We start from the raw sequence: 20,945 nt of genomic DNA, 5'->3' as shown, positions 1-20,945 counted from the left end.
CAAGCTGCCTGGGGCAATCAGGCCAAAGCTGTTTTTAAGGGGGGGGGGGAGGAGTGTTCCCTCCTCACAGGACTCCAGCAGCTGGAGCTTAGTTACCTCAAACATGACAACGGATAAATGCCCCATGATCGCCCCTCCCCCCATACCTCTAAGCGCCCCTCCCCCATACCCTATGATCGCCCCTCCCCCATACCCTATGATCGCCCCTCCCCCATGCCCCTGGGCGCCCCTCCCCCATACCCTATGATCGCCCCTCCCCCATACCCTATGATCGCCCCTCCCCCATACCTCTAAGCGCCCCTCCCCCATACCCTATGATCGCCCCTCCCCCATGCCCCTGGGCGCCCCTCCCCCAGTCTCAGAGGAGGAGTGGGGGCGGGGCGCCTATCCCTTCAGCGGCGCCCCGGAAGCGAACAGGGGAACTTGCCCTCAGCGCAGCGTGACTCTTACCCCGGAAGGGTTCCCGGCCGCTTCCCTCAGCCCGTCTCTCGCCTGTCCTCGGCCCCAGTGGCGCCCCGCCCCGCCCCCCAAAGAGCCGCGGCGGGTGACGCTCGCTGGCGGCTGCCAACGTTCCTTCGGGGGCAGCAACAATCACGGGCCGCGGGAGCGCGCGCCAACTACGGAACCCCGGAAGGTGTGGGCCGGGCGCGGGGCGGCCCGGTATGCGCATGCGCAACCACTACACTGACCTCATCTCATCCACGCTGTGGAAGACTTCCTCTCGCTCCCCATGGGAGGCGTTTCCGGCCGCTCTGGTCTTTTCCTCCCCCCCATATGGTGAGCGAGGGGAAGTCAGCAGCCGCGGCGCCCGCCTTCGTGCGCGTGCGCCTTGGCTGGCTCGGGGCGTCTGCTAGAGAGGACTGCGCGCTCTAGGGCGCATGCGCGCTGGGGCTTCGCGGGCCTCCTCGCCCGGCCGGTGGGTGCTGAGTGCGCCTGCGCTCTGGGGGTTCCATTCTTACCCAGCCCAGCAGCAGCAGCAGCGTTAGCAGCATTGGGGTGGAGGCGGTGGCGAGCAGCAGCAGCAGGAGGAGGCATGCACTGCAGCGGGCATTAAGCGGGCTCTGCTGCTCCCGTGCTACTGCATGCACCCCCGTCTCCTCCATGAGCCCCGTTGTGCCTGCACCCCCCATCTGCCCTCCCACCAGCGCCAGGTAAAGCCCCACTGTCTGCAGCCTGGGGGGGGGGGGGTGTATGGAGGGGAAGGGGCTGCCGTCAGCCCTGGGCTGGTTGGAGGAGGGAGGATGGCTGGAAGGGGGAGGGGCAGCATTGTTGGGTGCAATGAATGGGTTGCAGCGCTGCGTCTGTCCGGGGCTGTGCCCCGTGGAAAGCCCGCCCGGGCGCATGGCTGGGGGAAGCCCCCCGGCTTCCCGGCAGGGTTTGTGCCCAGCCCCGCCGTTGTGGTTTTTTACAATCCGCCTTTGGAAGCGTTTCTTCTCTGCGCCTAAGGGGCGTCGCGCTCTCCCGGGCACACGAGCGCGGCGAGGCTGGGACGGCGCTGCCCTGCGATCGCCCTCCCGCGGGGATCCCCGCGCTTCCCTTGTCCCGAGCATTTTTGAAAAGGAGCGGACAAAGCCCGGCGGAAAGCAGCGTGCGGGCGAGCCCTGGGCTGCATGGGCCGGATGACCTAATAGGGCTGGTGTGGGGATGGATTTATAAATCTAAGCCGCGAGGGGGTGGGGAGGGTAGATTCAGGCTTTTGTTTCATCCTTAATTCTCCCTGCTTAGATCTGAGATTAGCGCATGGCTGTATGGACTGCAATACTCGGGCACTACGGGTGCTTTTGCTATTCGCTCCTTCCCTCTGGATCTCCATTTGAACAGCTTTTAGTTAGATTCTTTATTGTATGTTCTTTATCTTAAAAAAAAATGTGGTGGTGTAATCCGAATAACTGACAAACAGCTTTTAAGGATTCTTCGGTGTACCACTGGATGTTGGTATTCTGTGGATTATCGTGGTAGTGCACTTGCTTTGAATTGCCAGTGGGGTAGAGGTTTTGATCAGTGACCAACTGTCTGCCCACCCAGTGCACGGTTAATACAGATACTGTGATACTTTAGTGTGTATTTTGTGGTTGATATTGATATTTGAGTAACTTGATGCTTTTGTGTACAAGTGACAATGTCTAAAGGCAGGAAGCTAGAGGATTAAATAACTTGTCTAATATAAAGCTGTTTAAAGAGTGTGGTAAAAAGACACAATGTTTTGCTCCTCTGCAATTTAAAAGCCTGTATTGATTTGAACAGAACAGTTACTAGTTTTTTGGGGTATTTGCATGTGAGACCAGCTTTGCCTTCCAGAAAGGCAGAGATGTTCAAACACTTTTGTATTGCTCCTGTGGGTCTGCTGTGCCCTCAGATACATATATGCCACTTCAGTGGAAGGGACTTTCCTCATTCCTTCTTTAAAGGAGAACATGTTTAAAAAGCAGCATTATTGGATACACTGCACTAGGTTAGAGGCTATGCTGAACTATATCCTGGAATATATATAAGAATTAGGACTGTTTGAATTGGTGGTTGACAATTGTCATTGCTAGTTTGGTTGTGAAGCAGAACTTGGCAAAATCTTATTAAAATCTTCAGTGGAAAGACAACTTAGAATATTTGCTTGCAAGATCCTATCTATGCATTGTCTTTAAGACTTTGGATCCTGTTTATTTTTCCTCTTTGCTTCTGCTTTAAAAAGTGCTTTTTGGAACAAATGTTGGACACATCATTGAAGCCAGTCAGAGCTGTAGTTTTTACGTTTGATTTCTCCCTGTCAGTCAGGCTATATCTACACTATCACTTTTATCTGTAACATTTATGTTGGTCAGGAGTGTGGGGAAAAACACCCCTTTCACTGACAAAAGGTGCCACTGTAGATAATGCTATGTTGGCAGGAGAAAGTCTCCATCTAAATGCCACTTGTTGGGAGTTGGTTTAATTATGCCAGCAGGGGAGGTCTCCTGCCAGCATAGGGGTACATGGAAGATCTTACAGCAGCACAACTGTATTGCTGTACAGTTTGTAGTGTAGATGCAGCCTTAGTGCCTAGTCCAGCTTCTACTATTTTTTGGGAGGCGGGAGGGGGGGACTTTAGATCAGGCCCTGGATAAGTGTTGCTGTACTCACAGATGAACTCACACAAGAAAATGGTGAAAGACAAAACTGCCCTTTCACCTCTGGGTGAATGCTTTTTACAATGTGATCTATATTGGACCTATCAGTCCACATCCTCAAAGGAAACTTGCACAGCATTTTCAAAAGGTGAGCCTGGGAACTTAAATTCATAACTTTGCTGGACACCTTGATTTTGCTGTGAGGCTTTAAGCACAGGCACTGATTCTGTGCATGCTCCAGGGCTGTAGCACCCAAGGAGAAAAATTAGTGGGTGCTCCGTACCCACCAGCAGCTAAGCCAAGTGCCTCTCTTCTGCTGGTGGCTCCACTGACTAACTCCTTCCCCTCCCTCACGCTGCCTCCTACCTGCTGCCAGACAGCTATTTTGCAGCTTTCGGGATGCTCTGGGAGGAGAGGGGATGGGGGTGTGTTTGGGGAGGAAGAGCTGGGGCTTGGGGAGCGGGTAGAATGGGGACAGGAAGGAATTGGGAGCTTGGAGAGAGGAGCGTGGGTAGGGCTGAGTGTGAGGTGGAGTCTAGCACCCCCTGGTAGAGAGGAAGTCCAAGCCCGTCTCCAAGTGTGTTTCCCAGACCAAAAGGTGAGCTCTGGGTAAGTTTGACAGCTTGTTCATCTCACCCACTAAAAGACATTACTTCCCCCATCTTTTCTCTCAATACAGGGAGAGAGGCTTGTTGCTGGACCAAATCCTGTAAGCACACTTGAGTGGTATGCTAAGGCTCAGCTTGTGGAACAAAGACCCAAAATAAGAGAGAAAGAGAAACAGATGTAGGAGGGTCTAAAGAAAGCTTGGACATAGTTATTTAGCATATGCATATAAAATATTTATACAGCCCCCATTACTCTGATGTCTGAGCTCTTCACAGTCTCTAATGTCTTTTATCTTTGCAGCATCCTCTGAGTTAGGAAGGACAATCATTCCCATATTAGAGGGGGACTGGGGCACAGAGATGGAGCTATTTCCCCGGGATGTTTGTGATGATGCAGGAAACTGAGCCAGAGTCTCCCGGCTTAGAGCCCTAAGCACTTGATGGAACAAATCCTCCCAAACTTCAGTTTTATGAGTTAGCACTTCTGACTGAACAAAAACGATCTCCACTCTGTAGCTTACATAGGCAGAGTTGGCAATCCTCAGATCAGCCCAGAATCTAGAAGGTGCAAAGGTGGTTCTCCTGCATGGAGCCTTCTCTTCTGGGTTTACTAGGTGCACAAGTTCGATCAGACCCCATGATGATCAGATCTGCAGTGAAGAGCAGTGTCAGCTTACATCTGTCTCTGTTTCCTAAAATAGACCAAAGATGAATAAAAATATCTTAGGTCATTTAAATTTCAGTTGAATCTGCTTGAACTTTTTTTAGAAGTTAAATGAAAACATTGCAGGATTACACGACTGTATTTGAACTAGAGATCAGGTAGTCTATTTCGATGGCAGCAATGTACTAGAGAAAACATACTTGAGCCATTCCCTTGCAATAATCTAAAGACACTTCATTTTTAAAAATGAACATCAGTGCCACGCCCACCTTTAGTAAGCCTTACACTAGCTACTGCACTCTCCGTACTTGGGGATTAGACTCTTCAGATGCTTGGCTAAATTAGGGTGTAGGGAACATGATAAATTCACAAATAATATATGCATTAAGATCAAAGCTCTTTGAAATTGCCCTTCAATAAAACCTTTTTGCCCTCCTGTAACTTAAGTGGCTTGAACTTTTTTAAAAAGTACAGTTTAAAAATGCTTGTATAAAAGGAATAAGTATGAAAAATGAAGTCCATAGCTCTTTAAATCTGACAGACCTATTACAGTGCAGGATGCTGAGGAACATGTGCATATTTCATTTGTAACTAATGCTGAGTCAGTTATGAAGATCTCAGATTCTGTGACTTTCCAGGACCTTTGTGACTTGTCCCCCACTCCCAAAAGCTGTGCCTCCTGCTCCACCCAGCAGCAGTGGTATCCTGGTCTGCATACTGCCACTCCTTGCCCAAGAGGACCCAAGACTTAGTCGGGGTATACAGTGCATGTTGTGGACAGATCACAGGACATACATTTTTGTTTACGTCATGTGACCTCTATGTGACTTTTACTAAAAAATACCAGTGACTAAAACATAGTCTTATTCACCAGTTTCCATGCTGTGCACCTCTTCTCTTTACATAGCTCATTCAAGGGCTTAAGGCAGTTTTTGAGGGGTTATAACAAGATACAAACAATGCCTGAAATACCATGGCAGAGCTAAGCATCCAAGCAGACTCTCAGATACACTGCATCCATTATCACAGTAAAAACCTGATGAGAACACAGAACAGACTAGAAAGCACCATTCAGCTAGTCTATGACATGGCATAAATGGCCAGAACTATAAGAATTCTATGTAGAAAAGTTTTATAACACCCACCCTCTCTTCCTCTGGTGGATGACTGCTCCATTCACTATGGGAGCAGAATAAGTGATGTGTTCTTGGCACGCACAGGCCTGTTTGTCGTCAAAAAAGTGTTGATTTTTCCAATCAGTTTCCCCTGTTTGTGATAGGGTCCTACAGAGGTGGGCAATAAGTGGTCCCTGGGCCAGATGTGGTTCGTCTGGGCTAATCCCGGAGGGTGCTTTATCTACCTGCACATCTACAGGTATTGCTGCTTGCAGCTCCCCTTGGCTGCGCATCACTGTTCCCGGCCAATAGTAGCTGCAGGAAGCAGTGTCCTGGTTCCCATTGGCTCTGAATGGCAATCCGTGGCCAGCGGGAGCTGTGAGCAGCTGTACCTACAGACATGCAGGTATAAAGTACTGGTGGTCCGCCAGAGTAACCCTAGTGAATTGCCTCTGGCTTTCTGCCCACCTCGGTATAAAGTAAGGGTGTTAGCATGTACCTGTTGACGTGATTAACAGATAAGCCGGGGCTTATTGGTTAATTCTAACAGTTATGTGCACTGCCCCGCTTGCCCTTGCTGCCTCTGTATCAGAGGCAACAAAGGGGGAAGACAGGAGCTGGTGCTTGTGAGGAGCTGGCTTTTAAGCTAGTTCCTCATGTGCACCGGCTCCCATAGAGAGGCCTGTTCCCCTGCACTGCTGCTCTGATAAAAGCCATCTCCTTGTGATCACTGGCTCCTGCCTGCCCCCCCTGCATATAAACGTGTAACTGCTAAAAAAAAAAATTCAGTGCTTACAGGGTCTCTAGTATAAAGCCATAAACAAAAACTCATTGTGAAACTGACCAGACTTTGAATGGCAATTTGTGTATCTTTTTCTGCTTTTCTTCTGAAAGAGGCTACATGGGGCCAAATGTTGGGGAAAAGAACCCTGTTTTGGAATACCCTTTCTTCCTCATAGAACGAGGTTCACAAGGTTGCCGGAAAGATGTCTGCTTTTCTGAGATATATTTTTTGTGGAAAAGCAGACATGTACCTCTGGTATCTAGGAAAAGCTCTGTAGTCTAGACGTACCCTGAATCACTGTCACAGAGAGAAGGATTACAGGATCTGTTCAATGTATAAGAAAACTCAAAAATCAAACCAAGAAAAGTTATCATTAATTTGTCTGGTTTTTCTACACTGTAGCCACAGCTCAGACTTAAGATTTCTACAGTCCTTCACTTCAGACTTATTTTGACAGTTTAGTTTGTTAATAGCAGGGATGGGGAACTGAAGGCCCACTGGCACCCTTTACAGTTGTCTCTCTGGAGCATGTCAAATGGGATACTCAAACTTATTACTTTTTTCTCACAAACATGCTGTTGTCTCACTTGTGCTGTCAGAGAAGTGAGGCCTAATATTGAAACAAAGGTATTTCTCTGTTTGCAATGCATTAATTTTTGAAGACCATGTCAAACTAATTCCAAAATTTGAGGGAACATTCTAGGTAAATGGAAAGGACCATATGGATTTTGAAGTCAATCAGAAAAGCAGAAAAATCCAGTTTCTATACAGTGACCATTCAATAGTGACAGAGATAGCTCAGTCCCTCCCTCTAGTTCATATGTATACTTCAGTTCCATTGGTTGAAGTGAGTCAGCAAATGAAACTACCAAGTCAGGGTTGAAGTGTCTTCATAGAGTTGGGGGACCCAAGGTTCAGGACTGGAAGAGGGAGGCTGCTTCAGATCAAGATCTATAGTGGCTAAGTAAAGTAGCATTGAGTTGGAATGCACTGTCATCCGAACACTGTAAGTGGAAAGCCATCTTCCTTCTATAAGTTAAGACTTGTGGAATAAATCTTTGCTTAAACTGTTGACTTATAAACACTGGGATACGAAATCTGCGATAAAGATATTTATTATTCTCTGGGCCTTCCTGAGAATTTTTCCCTCACTCCATTTTATGTTTCGTTTTTGGTCATAATATAAAGCCCACAGGTAAGTGCTGAATGTGCGGTACTGGGAGATGGGTTGGAAATGGGGGGGACTACGGCCTATAATGGCAAGGAGAAAGGAGGGTCAGGGCACAACAGGGAGGCAAGATCAAATCAGTATCTTAGATGCCTATATACAAATGCGAGAAGTATGGGTAATAAGCAGGAAGAACTGGAATTGCTAACCAATAAATACAACTATGATATCATTGGTATTACAGAAACCTGGTGGGATGGGACGCATGATTGGAATGTTGGTATGGAAGGGTATGGCTTGCTCAGGAAGGACAGACAGGGAAAAAAGGGAGGAGGGGTTGCCTTGTATATTAAAAATGTACACACTTGGACTGAAGTGGAGATGAATGTAGGAGATAGCTGTGTAGAGAGTCTCTGGGTTAAGCTAAAAGGGGTAAAAAACGAGGGTGATATCATGCTAGGAGTCTACTACAGGCCACCTAGCCAGGTGGAAGAGGTGGATGAGGCCTTTTTTAAACAATTAACAAAACTATCCAAAGCCCAAGATTTGGTGGTGATGGGGGACTTCAACTATCCAGACATATGTTGGGAAACTAACACAGCGAGGCACAGGCTATCCAATAAGTTTCTGGACTGCATTGGAGACAACTTTCTGTTTCAGAAGGTTGAAAAAGCTACCAGAGGAGAAGCTGTTCTGGATTTGGTTTTAACAAATAGGGAGGAACTAGTTGAGAACTTGAAAGTGGAAGACAGTATAGGGGACAGTGATCACGAAATAATAGAGTTCATGATCTTAAGGAAAGGTAGAAGGGAGACCAGCACAATTGAGGTTATGGATTTCAGGAAGGCAGATTTTGATAAGCTCAGAGAACTTGTAGGTAAGGTCCCATGGGAAGCAAGACTGAAGGGAAAAACAACTGAGGAGAGTTGGAAGTATTTCAAAGGGACGTTGTTAAGGGCCCAAAAGCAAACAATTCCGCTGTGTAGGAAAGATAGAAAATATGGCAAAAGACCAGCTTGGCTTAACAAGGAGATCTTGCACAATCTCAAAATAAAAAAGGAGTCTCATAAAAAATGGAAACTAGGACAAATAACAAAGGATGAATATAGGCAAGCAACACGGGAATGCAGGGGCAAGATTAGAAAGGCAAAGGCACAAAATGAGATCAAATTAGCTACAGGCATAAAGGGAAACAAGAAGACCTTTTATAAATACATTAAAAGCAAGAGGAAGACCAAGGACAGGGTAGGCCCACTGCTTAGTGAGGAGGGAGAAGCAGTAACAGGAAACTTGGAAATGGCGGAGATGCTCAATGACTTCTTTGTTTCGGTCTTCACCGAGAAGTCTGGAGGTGTGCCTAACGTAGTGAATACAAGCAGAGAGAGGGTAAGTTTAGAAGATAGGATACACAAAGAACAAGTTAAAAATCACTTAGGAAAGTTAGATGTCAGCAAGTCACCAGGTCCTGATGAAATGCATCCCAGGATACTCAAGGAGCTGATAGAGGAGGTATCTGAGCCTTTAGCTATGATCTTTGAAAAATCATGGCAGACAGGGGAGATTCCAGAAGACTGGAAAAGGGCAAATATTGTGCCCATCTATAAAAAGGGGAATAAGAACAACCCAGGAAACTATAGACCGGTCAGTTTAACGTCTGTCCCAGGGAAGATAATGGAGCAGGTAATTAAGGAAATCATATGCAAACACTTGGAAGGTAATAAAGTGATAGGGAATAGCCAGCATGGGTTTGTGAAGAACAAGTCATGCCAAACTAATCTGATAGCTTTCTTTGATAAGATAACGAGCCTTGTGGATAAGGGAGAAGCGGTGGATGTCATATACCTAGACTTTAGTAAGGCATTTGATATGGTCTCGCATGATATTCTTATTGATAAACTAGGCAAATATAACTTAGATAGGGCCACGATAAGGTGGGTGCATAATTGGCTGGATAACCGTAGTCAGAGAGTGGTTGTTAACGGTTCTAAATCCTGCTGGAAAGGGATAACAAGTGGAGTTCCTCAAGGGTCTGTTTTGGGACCCATACTGTTCAATATCTTCATCAATGATGTAGATATTGGGATAGAGAGTACGCTTATTAAGTTTGCAGATGATACCAAACTGGGTGGGGTTGCGACTTCTTTGGAGGATAGGGACATAATTCAGAATGACCTTAGCAAGTTAGAGAAATGGTCGGAGGTAAACAGGATGAGGTTTAATAAAGAGAAATGCAAAGTGCTCCACTTAGGAAGGAACAATCCGTTCCATACATACAAGATGGGAAGCGACTGTCTAGGAAGGAGCATGGCGGAAAGGGATCTAGGGGTCATAGTGGACCACAAGTTGAATATGAGTCAACAGTGTGATGCTGTTGTAAAAAAAGCAAATATGATTCTAGGTTGTATCAACAGGTGTGTTGTAAGCAAAACTCGTGAAGTCATTCTGCCGCTCTACTCTGCACTAGTTAGGCCTCAGCTGGAGTACTGTGTCCAGTTCTGGGCGCCACATTTCAAGAAAGATGTGGAGAAATTGGAAAGGGTACAGAGAAGAGCGACAAGAATGATTAAAGGTTTAGAGAACATGACCTATGAAGCCAGGCTTCATGAACTGGGCTTGTTTAGTTTGGAAAAAAGAAGATTAAGGGGGGACATGATAGCGGCTTTCAAATATCTAAAAGGGTGTCACAAGGAGGAAGGAGAAAATTTGTTCCTCTTGGTTTCTGAGGACAGGACAAGGAGTAATGGGCTTAAAGTGCAGCAGGGGAGGTTTAGATTGGACATTAGGAAAAAATTCCTAACTGTCAGGGTGGTCAAATATTGGAATAAATTGCCAAGGGAGGTGGTGGAATCTCCCTCTCTGGAGATATTTAAGAACAGGTTAGATAGACATCTGTCAGGGATGGTGTAGACGGAGCTTGATCCTGCCTTGAGGGCGGGGGGCTGGACTCGATGACCTCTCGAGGTCCCTTCCAGTCCTATGATTCTATGATTCTATGATTCTATAAGCACCAACCTATTGTAACTAATGTGGAATGACTATCTTCTGGTAAATGTTACATATTTAACTCAACTGCTTAGGAAGAGAAGTACTTGCATCATATAATGCAGCTATATAACCTATTCACTTAGGATGAGTCTGCATTGCACCCGTATCTCGAAATGAGGTACACAGTTCGAGCTATGAAAATGGCATAGCTTATTCCGAGTGTATGTCTAAACAGTGCCAAATTTCGAATTAAACCGCTATTCTGAAATGCTCCACAATCCTTGTGGAATGAGGTTTACAGGGACATCGGAATTGTGAGCCTGTTATTTCCAAAGAGCTTTTGAAATAAGGGGCTTGTTTAAAAGACATGGAATAGCTATTTCGGGATACTTTGAAATAGTGCTGCTGTCTAGACATACCCTTAGGTTCTGGAATGGGTGCACAATTTTCCTCCATATGTAATAACAGGGCTCATTCTGAAATGTAGACTAGATAACAAGGCTGCTTTCCTCTTTACCCAGCTCTCACCTCCATATATGATTTGAAGGCAGACTAGTTAGGAGGCAGTTAAAAAAAAAGCACAGTTAAAGATGCCTAGCTGGACAGCCAGTGCACTGATATTTCATTTGCCCTCTCTACACTCCCATCATCTATTTTGGAGTTTTTAAGGGTTGGAAGTGGTAAAATCTAGCTGCAGTACTTGGGTGCTTTGTTGCTTACTGATTTCTGGGAGGTTGTTGAACACTGCCAAGCAGTTCTGTTTGCTTAACCCAGCTTTAGACTTGGTCACAGTCTCTCCTCCCAAGTATAATATGGAGCCATAAACCATCAAGTTAGTATTTCTAGCAGCTTTAGGCTGTCCCCCCTTCTAATCCCAGTGACAATCCTCTAGAAGATCCCGCAGTAAAATCACACTGCTCTCACATGCAGATGTGGTCCAAACACAGGGATTCCTGACTTGTAAACATCCCTTCCCCCTCCAAAACCCTTGTGGCCCTGGCAAGTCACTTACTGTCTTCCATTCCTTGGTTCCCTGATTTCCATGTGGGATGCTCTCTGCCACTTGGGGACTGGTTAGTTAAGGTTTGTAAAGTGCTTGGAGAACTAAAATTCTGGCTGCCAAGAAGGATTTTCTTTCAGATCTTTTACCACAAATAAATCCCATTTTTAGTCACAGCATGCTGTTTAGCTTGAAAGTTGAGGAATGAATCCTAATGGTTGGTAAAGACAAGTTTTGAAACGCACAGCAGTGCCTACCTTATTTCTGTAAACGTTCAGACCTTTATCTTGCCTGGAAGAGAACTCTTTTTCTGGCCCATTGCTTTCATATACTGGCACCCACCAGATTTCTTTCAATTTGGGGAGCCCCAGAAGCGCCCTTTGGACCTCTGCTAGGCAAGCTGTGTGTGGCATTGCCCTTCCCTTTCCCTCGTTAAACTAATGAGAAGTTTGATGCTTCAGAAACCTCATGCAGTAAATCTGTTTTCCCTCAGGGAGTTCTTCTTCTTTTGCGCTCACGCACAACTCACTTCTTGTCTGTCTCCTTTGCTCTACTGGTTGGCTATGTATTAGGAGGGAGTGCCTGGCGGATTTGTGAAAGTAATAAGGATAGTAGTTTCATCCCAACCTGTTATTGAGATCTCCTTAAAACCAGCTTATCCTGCTCTCATGCCCAGTCTGCAGTTGTGTCTCTTCCCAGAAAGTTGGCTTGTCATCTGTTACGCATGTGCCTCTCCTCCCAAAATACAAGAAAATTGGTAATCTTTCGTTTGTCAGTGATGTCTCGGGGGGGGGGGGGGGGAGAGAAGATGGAGGAGGAAGAAGAAGGATGATGGTCTGCTTAAGGCACTAGTTAGACTTTCAGCAGAACTGAATTCAGTTCCTAGCACTGCCAAATATCTCATATTTGACTGTGGGCAAGTCACTAAAACTCTGTGCTTTGGTTCCCCATATGTGAAATGGGGCTACTACTTTTCTCCCATCTTTTGTCTTTTTGGATTATATACTCCATCTCTTCTCCAGGCACATCTTGCTTAGGATCATAATCGTGGTTCAGGGATGCTAGCTGCTATTGCAATGCAGATGGCTAATAACAGTGAGGTTCTCAAACTTTCCTGGTGTGGACTACCTCCCCTCCTACTGACAGCAACTGCAGCAATTTACGGACTGGGGGGGACGGGACTATTCAGTGTATCTCAACTTATTTTAACATGATCATGAAAAGTGGAGAGCCACTGATGATGTATGTCTCAGCAGCATGTCTCCTCAAAGCACTGGTAATCTATGGACTGCAGTTTGGGTGGCAGAGCTCTAAAGCAATGGCTTCCAAATGTGCTTTTTTTTTTCCCTCTCGCAACCCAGTTGAAGAAAATTATTATTGGTTGTGACCCAACACAATTATGTCTTTTGACTCGAGTGCAGGTGTGGGGTGGGGGAACCAGGAATGAGGGATTTGGGGTGCAGGAGGAGGCTCTGGGTTGGAGCAGAGGTTGGTGCTTGTGGTTGGGCACAGGCTTATCTCTAGTGGCACAGTGGGAACTTTCTCCTGCCGCTGTGGATCATACCGTGTCCCGGAAGCAGCCAGAAGGCTCCTAGGCAGAGGCACACAAGTAGCTCTGCATGCTGCTCTCACCCACAGGCACAGACCTTCCTCAGCTGCCATTGGCTGGGAATTGGCCAATGAGAGTGTGGAGCCAGGGCTCCGGGTGTGAGCAGCACTTGAACCCCCCCCCCCCCAGGGGTGTGAAGGGCTAGTCAACTAATGCTTATCGGATAGCCGACAAGCTTGTCGACTAGTTGCTCCTCCCCCCCCCCCCCCTTTGCTGCCTCTCTCAGAAGCAGCAAGGGGTGGGGGAAGAAGCGGGTGCTTCAAAGCGGCAGCGCTACGTGGAGTCCGGGATCGGCTGGGGAGTCCTCAGCTGAGCCCGGGCTCCACGCGGCGCTGCTGCTTTGAAACTCTGGGAGGAGCCTGATGCCGGGCTCCGCGGTGTTTCAAAGTGGCAGCGCCGCACGTAGCCTGGGGTCAGCAGGGAGTCCCCACCTGATCCTGGGCTCCAACTAGCACTTTTGCCTTTAAAGTGAAGCAACAGCCCTAGGGCTTTTTCTACACTTCAGAGGCAGAGATGCCCCATCGACTAGTCAAATAGTTGATGCATTTTGCATCAACTATTCAATTAGTCAATTACCAGCAATTTAACATCCCTACCCCCACCTCCTACCTAGGAAGTAGATGTGCTGCTGACTGCTTCTGGGATGCAGTGTGGTCCGCAGAATCAGGACAGGCAGGAAGCCTTCCTTGGTACCCCAACTGTCATGGGTCACCCTACAGCAAGGTGACCCAGTGCCTGGAGCCCGTCCTGGGTCACGACCCATAGGTCTAAAGGGGTTATATTGGAGAAATACTAGGTATATTTAAGACCAGGTTTCAGGGTGAATTGATTTAATTCAGAGCAATTTAAATAGCTGATTTTAATCATAATTTAAATCAGCAAGCAGAAAAACCTTCATTTAAACAATTGATTTTACTTGTGTTTTGAATTTGTATTTCAAATATTTTCCTAATGAAAATTTGATTCTCATTGGTTGATAACCATTAAATATATTTATCTGTAAATAAATATAGCTTTAACACTAAATTTGGTGCGTCTTGGTAATGAGAATACACTATTCATATCCATTTATTTAAGACCTTATATAGATTCCCTCTTTAATTTTTGTTGATAGTAAATGGTGAATGATGAATTATGCATTTATTTTACTAAATGACTAATTTTTACTTGAAATTTGTGCCAAACTCCCTTTTCCCTTTGATGGAAATTCAAATTTAATTAAAATTCAGAAAACAGTATTTTTAAATTAAAACTAAGTAAAATGTTCTGGATACATAAAGTTATAGTTTACATGTTTTGCATTTAAAACTAACAGATCTGTTAAAGGGAATATTATCTGTAGCTAGTTTAATTCAGTTGAATACTTCTGGTCACCATGTCCTTCAAGATTTTAGAAATAATGGAGCTCATCCTCTCTCCTCTAATTTTTATTTCTTAATTGGAAGAAAACAAGCTTTCATGCTTTTTGTTCTCTATGAGCTTCTTAACTTTGACTGAACTAATTGTTGAACTAATCTAGTTGAACAAACTGGAATGAAGAAAATATTGTCTCTGCATGTACAGAAGAAGTTAGAGCTGTCAAAAGCTGATTGTGCACATCAGCAAACACTTGTTCTAGGTGATTAGCCAGTGAATGTTTCCAGTTCAGAGGTTTGACTTTCTTTAAAACTTGGAGCCATATATTGCTATGTATTATTTTTGTATTTAATTTAAATGGGCATATGAGGGCCTCCTGCAATCTATTCAATATCTTCATCATTGATTTTTTGTGTAATGGCATAGAGAGTGCACTTACAAAGTTTGTGGACGGTACTATGCAAGTGCTATGGAGGATCCAGTTATGGTGCCAAACTGGAGAAATGGCCTGAAATAAATAGAATGGAATTCAATAAAGACAAATGTAAAATACAACACTTGGGAAAGAGTAATAAATTGCACAACTATAAAATGGGAAATGATTGCTCAGGAAGGAATACTACAGAAAAGGATCTGTGGTCTATAGTGGATCACAAACTAAATGAGTCAATGTAATACAGTTATAAAAACTGAACCTCATTTTAGCAGGAGTGTTGTGGGCAAGACATGGGAAGTAGTTCTTTAGGTATACTCAACAATGTTAAGGCCTCCGCTTTAATGCTGTGTCCAGTTCTGGGTGCCACTTTTCAGAAAAGATGTGCACAGAATGGAGGATGTCCCAGAGGAGAGGAACAAAAATGATTAAAGGTCTAGAAAACATGGCTTACAGGAAAAGATTGAAAAAAAAAATTGCATTTGTTTAGTCTGGAGAAGAGAGAACTGAGGGATGACATACCAGTCTTCCAGTCATAAAAGGTTGTTTTGAAGAGGAGATGATAAATTTGTTCTTTGTGCTCTGAGTTCAGGACAAGAAGCATTAAGATTGAATTTCAGAAAGCGAGACTTTAGGTTAGACATTAGGAAAAAATTATAAGAGTAGTTAAGCACTAGAACAAATTGCTTAGGGGAGGTTGTAGAATATCCATCATTAGGGGCTTTTATGAGTAAGTTATACAAACACCTTGTTGGGATGATCTGCAAGATAATACATAGTTCTGCCTCAGTCTAGGGGACTGGATTAGATGACCTATAGAGGTTCTTTCCAGCCTTACATTTCTATGAATCTGTGATTAATAGAGTATACATTTAGGACTTGACATAGGTTTGTCAATTTCAAATTTAATTTTTAAATGGTATTTAAAAAAAAATAGATAAACCATACCTTTACTTCAAATAAATCCAGTTTGTTTTTTTTAAACTTGACTTTTATCCCCCCTGCCTGGTTTGCTTCTTAATCTTTGGAGAGCAGTGCCAGTTTGCAACTTTGAGCCTTAAACTCAATTCTTACAAATTGCTGTGATTCTGTTATTGCATAAGCATGGTGATTTGTGCCCTATAAGAACCTATGGCATTTTCTATGCTTAGATGCTGCAGTAGCTGCTCCAACGCAAATCTCTAGTTCAGACATACAGCCTCTTCCTGACTTGTGAACCGGTTACGGACCAAGCAATTGGTCGTAACTCGGTTCGTTCATAAGTCAGACCCCATTGAGTTACATGCGACCGCGCTGTTCGTAACTCGGGATCGCGTTCGTAACTCGGGATCCGCCATTTGCGACAGTTTTGGTCGTAACTGCGAACGGTCATAAGTTGACCGTTCGCAACTCGGGGCCGGCTGTAGTTGAACAGGAGCAACAATTCATGCTGGTTAAAGCTTAACCTCTTTCCGACCTGGGTAAGTTGTGCCAGTACAAATTGTGCTACACTGATATTATAGCCTCTAGACCAGGGGTTCTCAACCTTTTTTGGTCCCTGTACCTCCTTGGCTTTTAGTAAACCTTCCCGTACCCCCTATTCAATATGAAAGGAAATAAATTCTAGACTCTAGAATCCACAACTTTTTTCACGAACACTACTAGTTTTGGAATATTTCAATTAGGATAATCTAGTTATTTACCAAATATTCTCCATACCTCCTTGACAAGCTTCTCGTACCCCCTTGGGGTACGCGTACCCCAGGTTGGGAACCCCTGCTCTAGACTGTGGCATTTGCATTGGGGTGGACATAGCCCTCGTAAAGAAATGTCAGGGTTATATTTACCTTGGTCCTGTCCCTAAGTATTGAAGGTCTGCTGATGAGGTCCAAGGGGACAGCTCTGCCTGCAGCATCAGAGTTTGTTGTACTCTGAAAGCATTCAGCAGTAACGGGGCATGTACAAGTGGTCAGTTTAATGTGCTCCCAGACTGGAGTTTTAACACAAGGGAAATCTTGCAATTTCCCACTATTAAATCCAGCTCAACTTCTTTCTAATGTCAGCAGTATTGTTGGTCCATCCTATAGACAGGTCACTGGCTGCACTCTGTATTTTAAGCATCGTGTCTCTGGTTTAAAAAGCTGATAGCTTGTCCATTCTGGGACCATACACTAGAAACTCCATACTCCAGGTGCCCTAATTGGGCAACACCCATAGTACGGACTCTGGCAGATGGATGCAGAAGGGGCTCTGCTTGCTGCTGCTCCTACTTCTGGCCAGCTGGGGGAACAGCAGCATAGCAATGTCTTCTGCTGGAGGTTTTTTTTTCTTAGTGGCAGGGACAGTCAGTATGTGGGAGCAGTGGGGGACATGGAGTGCCAGGTAAGCATCCTACCCTCATCCTCCTCGCACTCTCTTGGGCCCGACAAAAATATTTAAACTGGCAAAACCTGTTTCCCAAGGTTGCCAGATTAAAGAGGTTTGAGTGTAGTAGTAGGGAACTTGTGTGAAATTTTCCCAGTGCCATAAAGAGAAGCGTAAAGAGACACTATGCACTTGCAGTTCAGTACACTTCAGAAAAGTTATGTAGTTTCAGGTATCATTCTGGTTCCTGAGTGTTGCTATCTTTATAATTTTGCATTCACATTTTTTATTAAAAGACTGGTTGCTGCCCTTTTGCTGTTGAAAGGTTTACACACATCAGATTAGAAATTAAGAACAGCCATACTGAATCAGACCAATGGTCCATCTAGCCCAGTATCCTGTTTTCCAGCAGTGGCAATGCCAGGTACTCCAGGGAGAATGAACAGAACAGGGAATCATCAAGTGATTCATGCAGTTTCTGGCAAACAGGGCAGGGACAACATTTCTGCCCATCCCGGCTAAAAGCCATTGGCGGACCGGTTATCCATGAACTTTAGTTCTTTTTTTGAATCATGTTGCAGTCTTGGCCTTCTCAACATCCTCTGGCTAAGTGTTCCACAGGTTGACGATGCTTTTTGTGAAGATATGCTTCCTTTTGTCTGTTTTAAACCTGCTGCCTATTAAATTAATTTGGTGACCCCTAGTTTTGTGTTATATCAAGGAGTTGTTAAATCTTCTTTATTTTCTTTCTCTACACCAGTCAAGATTTTTATAGACCACTGTCATATCACCTCTTAGTCGTCTCTTTTTCAAGATGAAAAGTCCTAGTCTTATTCATTTCTGCTCATACGGAACTGTTCAGTCCCCCTAATGATTTTTGTTGCTTTTTTGTAACTTTTCCAATTCCAGTATATTTTTTTTGATCTGGCATGACCAGAACTGCATGCAGTATTTAAGATGTGGGCATAGCATGGATTTATATAGAGGCAATATGATATTTTCTGTCATCTTATCCATCACTTTCTTGATGATTCCCAACATTCTGTTTGCCTTTTTGACTGCCGCCGCACAGTAAGCGGAAGTTTTCAGAGAACTGTCCACAATGACTCCAAGATCTCTTTCTTGAGTGGTATGAGCTCATTTAGACCCAATCAATAAATGTATATAGGGGAAATGGAAACAGATGGTACACAAAGTGCTGTCAAAGAGACATAGTAAATTGGAAAAAGAGTAATCTTGCAATTGTAGCAGTTTGCAATGTAAAAAGTCTGTTAAAAGAGTAACCGTGTAACCACTGAAAAATCTTAGGAGTTACATGATTACATGTGCTGTGGGCAGTATACAGCTTAAATAAGCTGTCTATATTGTCTGTCTTTCTCCCATACCTTGAGCTCCTAAACCCTTACATCTCTGCTATCTCCATCTCCCTCTAAGCTTTATACTGCAGAGCCTACAGCAAAATCTCCCCAGGCGCGGGACTGCTGACCCCGTTCCCTGGAGATGGCTTCACAGCTGTGGAGAAGCTGTCTCCCCTGGAGCCAGACAGAGTTTAACCAATAACATTAACCAATAAGCCGTTAGTAACTTACCTGTTACTAGGGATGTTACCTAGTAACTTACCTATTAGTAGGGATGTTAGAGTTTAATCAATCAACCGGTCCACGGATAAGCATGAGCTTATCGGTTTAACCAGTTGATTGATTAAACTAACATCCCTAGTAACAGGTAAGTTACTAGGTAACATCCCTAGTAACAGGTAAGTGGTATTTGTAACACCTACAGGTAAAAAACAACAAGGAGTCGAATGGCACCTTAAAGACTAACAGATTTATTAGGGCATAAGCTTTTTGTGAGATACAACTCCCTTCCTCACATGCTTGAGGTGAAAGAGAGGCAGGGATGCAGAGATGGGAGTGTAACATCAGTGCTAATTAAATCAGGTTAGGGACACCATTCCTGTCTATCCTGGGGGGCGGGGTGGTTTGAGCACTGGCTTGTTAAACCCAGGGTTGTGAGTTCAATCCTTGAGGGGGCCATTTAGGGATCTGGGGCAAATCTGTTCCTGCCATGGGGGCAGGGGACTGGACTCAGTGACCTCTCAGGGTCCCTTCTAGTTCTATGAGATGGTATATCTCCATATATTATTATTATCAGGGTGGATGTGGCTCAACTCCAACAGTGTTGGGAAAGTGAAAGTACCTGAAGGGTAAGTTACTTATGGAATGGCTCTTTCATTATAATGTCTCTATTTAGACCCATTCTGATGGTGTCAAATTTGCATATGAATTCCAGCTCAGCAAACTCTGGGCTACAGTCTGTGTTTGAAGGTTTTTGCCTAAGAATGGCGACTTGAAAATCAATTACTGTGTGGTTACTAACTTCCAAGTTGCCATTTACATGCGAATTTGATACTATCAGAATGGTGGAAAATATCACTGTTGAAGGTGAGCCACATCCACCCTGATTTAATTAGCATTGGTGTAACACTCCCACCTCTGTATCCCTGCCTTTCTTTCACTTCAAGTATCTGAAGAAGTGGGTTGTATCTCATGAAAGCTTTTGCGCTAATAAATTTGTTAGTCTTAAGGTGTCACTGGACTCGTTTTTTTGTTGAAACAGACTAATGTTCCGTAACACTTAAATCAGAAATGTACATTATTTGATTGTAATTGTCAAAATGTACCAGAACAATACAAAGAACATTACTACCTGCACATGGGAGCTAGAGCAACATGCAGTGAGAGCAAGATTCTGTAAAGTATTTGCAGAGTTGCCATTTGTGTAACTCTCTGCCACCTTCATCTTTCCAGGAAGATAAACTTTCTCCTCCAGTTAGGACATTTGATGTTGGCATTGTCACTTTGGTTATGTCATTGAAAAAGCTTTATGGTTAGATAAAGAAATAGTGTGTTTCCTAACTGAGAAGTTTTACATACTATTGCATTCCTGTAATCCCAAAATGCTTTACAAGTACTGTACAATTCTGATATGCAGCCATCTCTGTAAGAAGGGGTTGACAAGTGCCCAGGGAACTTAGCACAACAGTTGAGGGAGAAGAGGTAACTTTGGTCAAAGACACTGGGGCAAATCCCTTCTTCTATCAAAGAGCTATGAGATCCTGCCATGAGATGTGTGAGGGCAGGGGACTGGACATGATGACCTCGCGAGGTCCCTTCCAGTTCTAGTATTCTATGATTCTATTATCTTTTCTACGTTCTCAGAGAAAGCAGTGTGAGTCCTACTTTGGGCAGGGGGTTGGACTCAATGACCTTCTGAGGTCTCTTCCAGCCCTAGGAGTCTATGTATAGAATTCAGTTGATTTCTGAAGGGTGTTGTGTTGTCCCCAGGAGGAACATGAACTGTTGGCTGTTGTGAAGACCCAGTGTTTAGCCCTCTAAACTATTCATTCCCTTTGGCAAGAGTTGTTAGATATGCACCACAGAATAAGTGATTCTTTTGTAGGCTTTTATCCTTGAAAACAAAAATCATGGCCTGTTTGAAAGTGGAAGCTTCTTCAAGAGGAGCTCTTCATCCTGTGGCAAGTCAAGGTTCAGAGGCATGATTGTTTGATGTGCCTTGAGCTAATCTTTAATTTGAAGTTTGCCTGAAACTACACCATGAGACCTGTTGGAAAGTAACTTTGCTTGTGTAACTTTTATGCCTTGGTTACCTAATATGACTGCTGTGCAGTCTGTTTTGGTGAGATGGTCTGTTAGCCAGCAACTCCCAAGAAATTAATATTGCACTGAATAAGCAGCATGAGGGCTTGAAAGCTGATT

The 20,945-nt window shown here is 44.5% G+C and overlaps 1 protein-coding gene across 15 annotated transcripts in view; it reads left to right on the top strand.

Annotated features, from left to right (window-relative positions):
* Nucleotides 1-499: 499 nt before the first annotated feature.
* Nucleotides 500-20,945, top strand: part of CLASP1 (cytoplasmic linker associated protein 1) — a 250,998-nt gene continuing 230,552 nt past the window's right edge. For 2 of the 15 annotated variants that reach the window (XM_075933082.1, XM_075933084.1), the window contains exon 1: nt 735-1,151. The gene's annotated coding sequence lies outside the window, so the exon portion shown is untranslated. Of the gene's footprint in view, nt 635-732; nt 1,152-20,945 lie in introns of those variants that run through there. The other 13 variants (XM_075933083.1, XM_075933079.1, XM_075933097.1 and 10 more) reach the window with 11 other exon arrangements.

This window comes from Pelodiscus sinensis, chromosome 7 (genome assembly GCF_049634645.1).
Source record: "Pelodiscus sinensis isolate JC-2024 chromosome 7, ASM4963464v1, whole genome shotgun sequence".
Classification (NCBI taxonomy): Eukaryota; Metazoa; Chordata; order Testudines; family Trionychidae; genus Pelodiscus; species Pelodiscus sinensis.
This window is presented reverse-complemented; position numbering and strand designations above follow the sequence as displayed.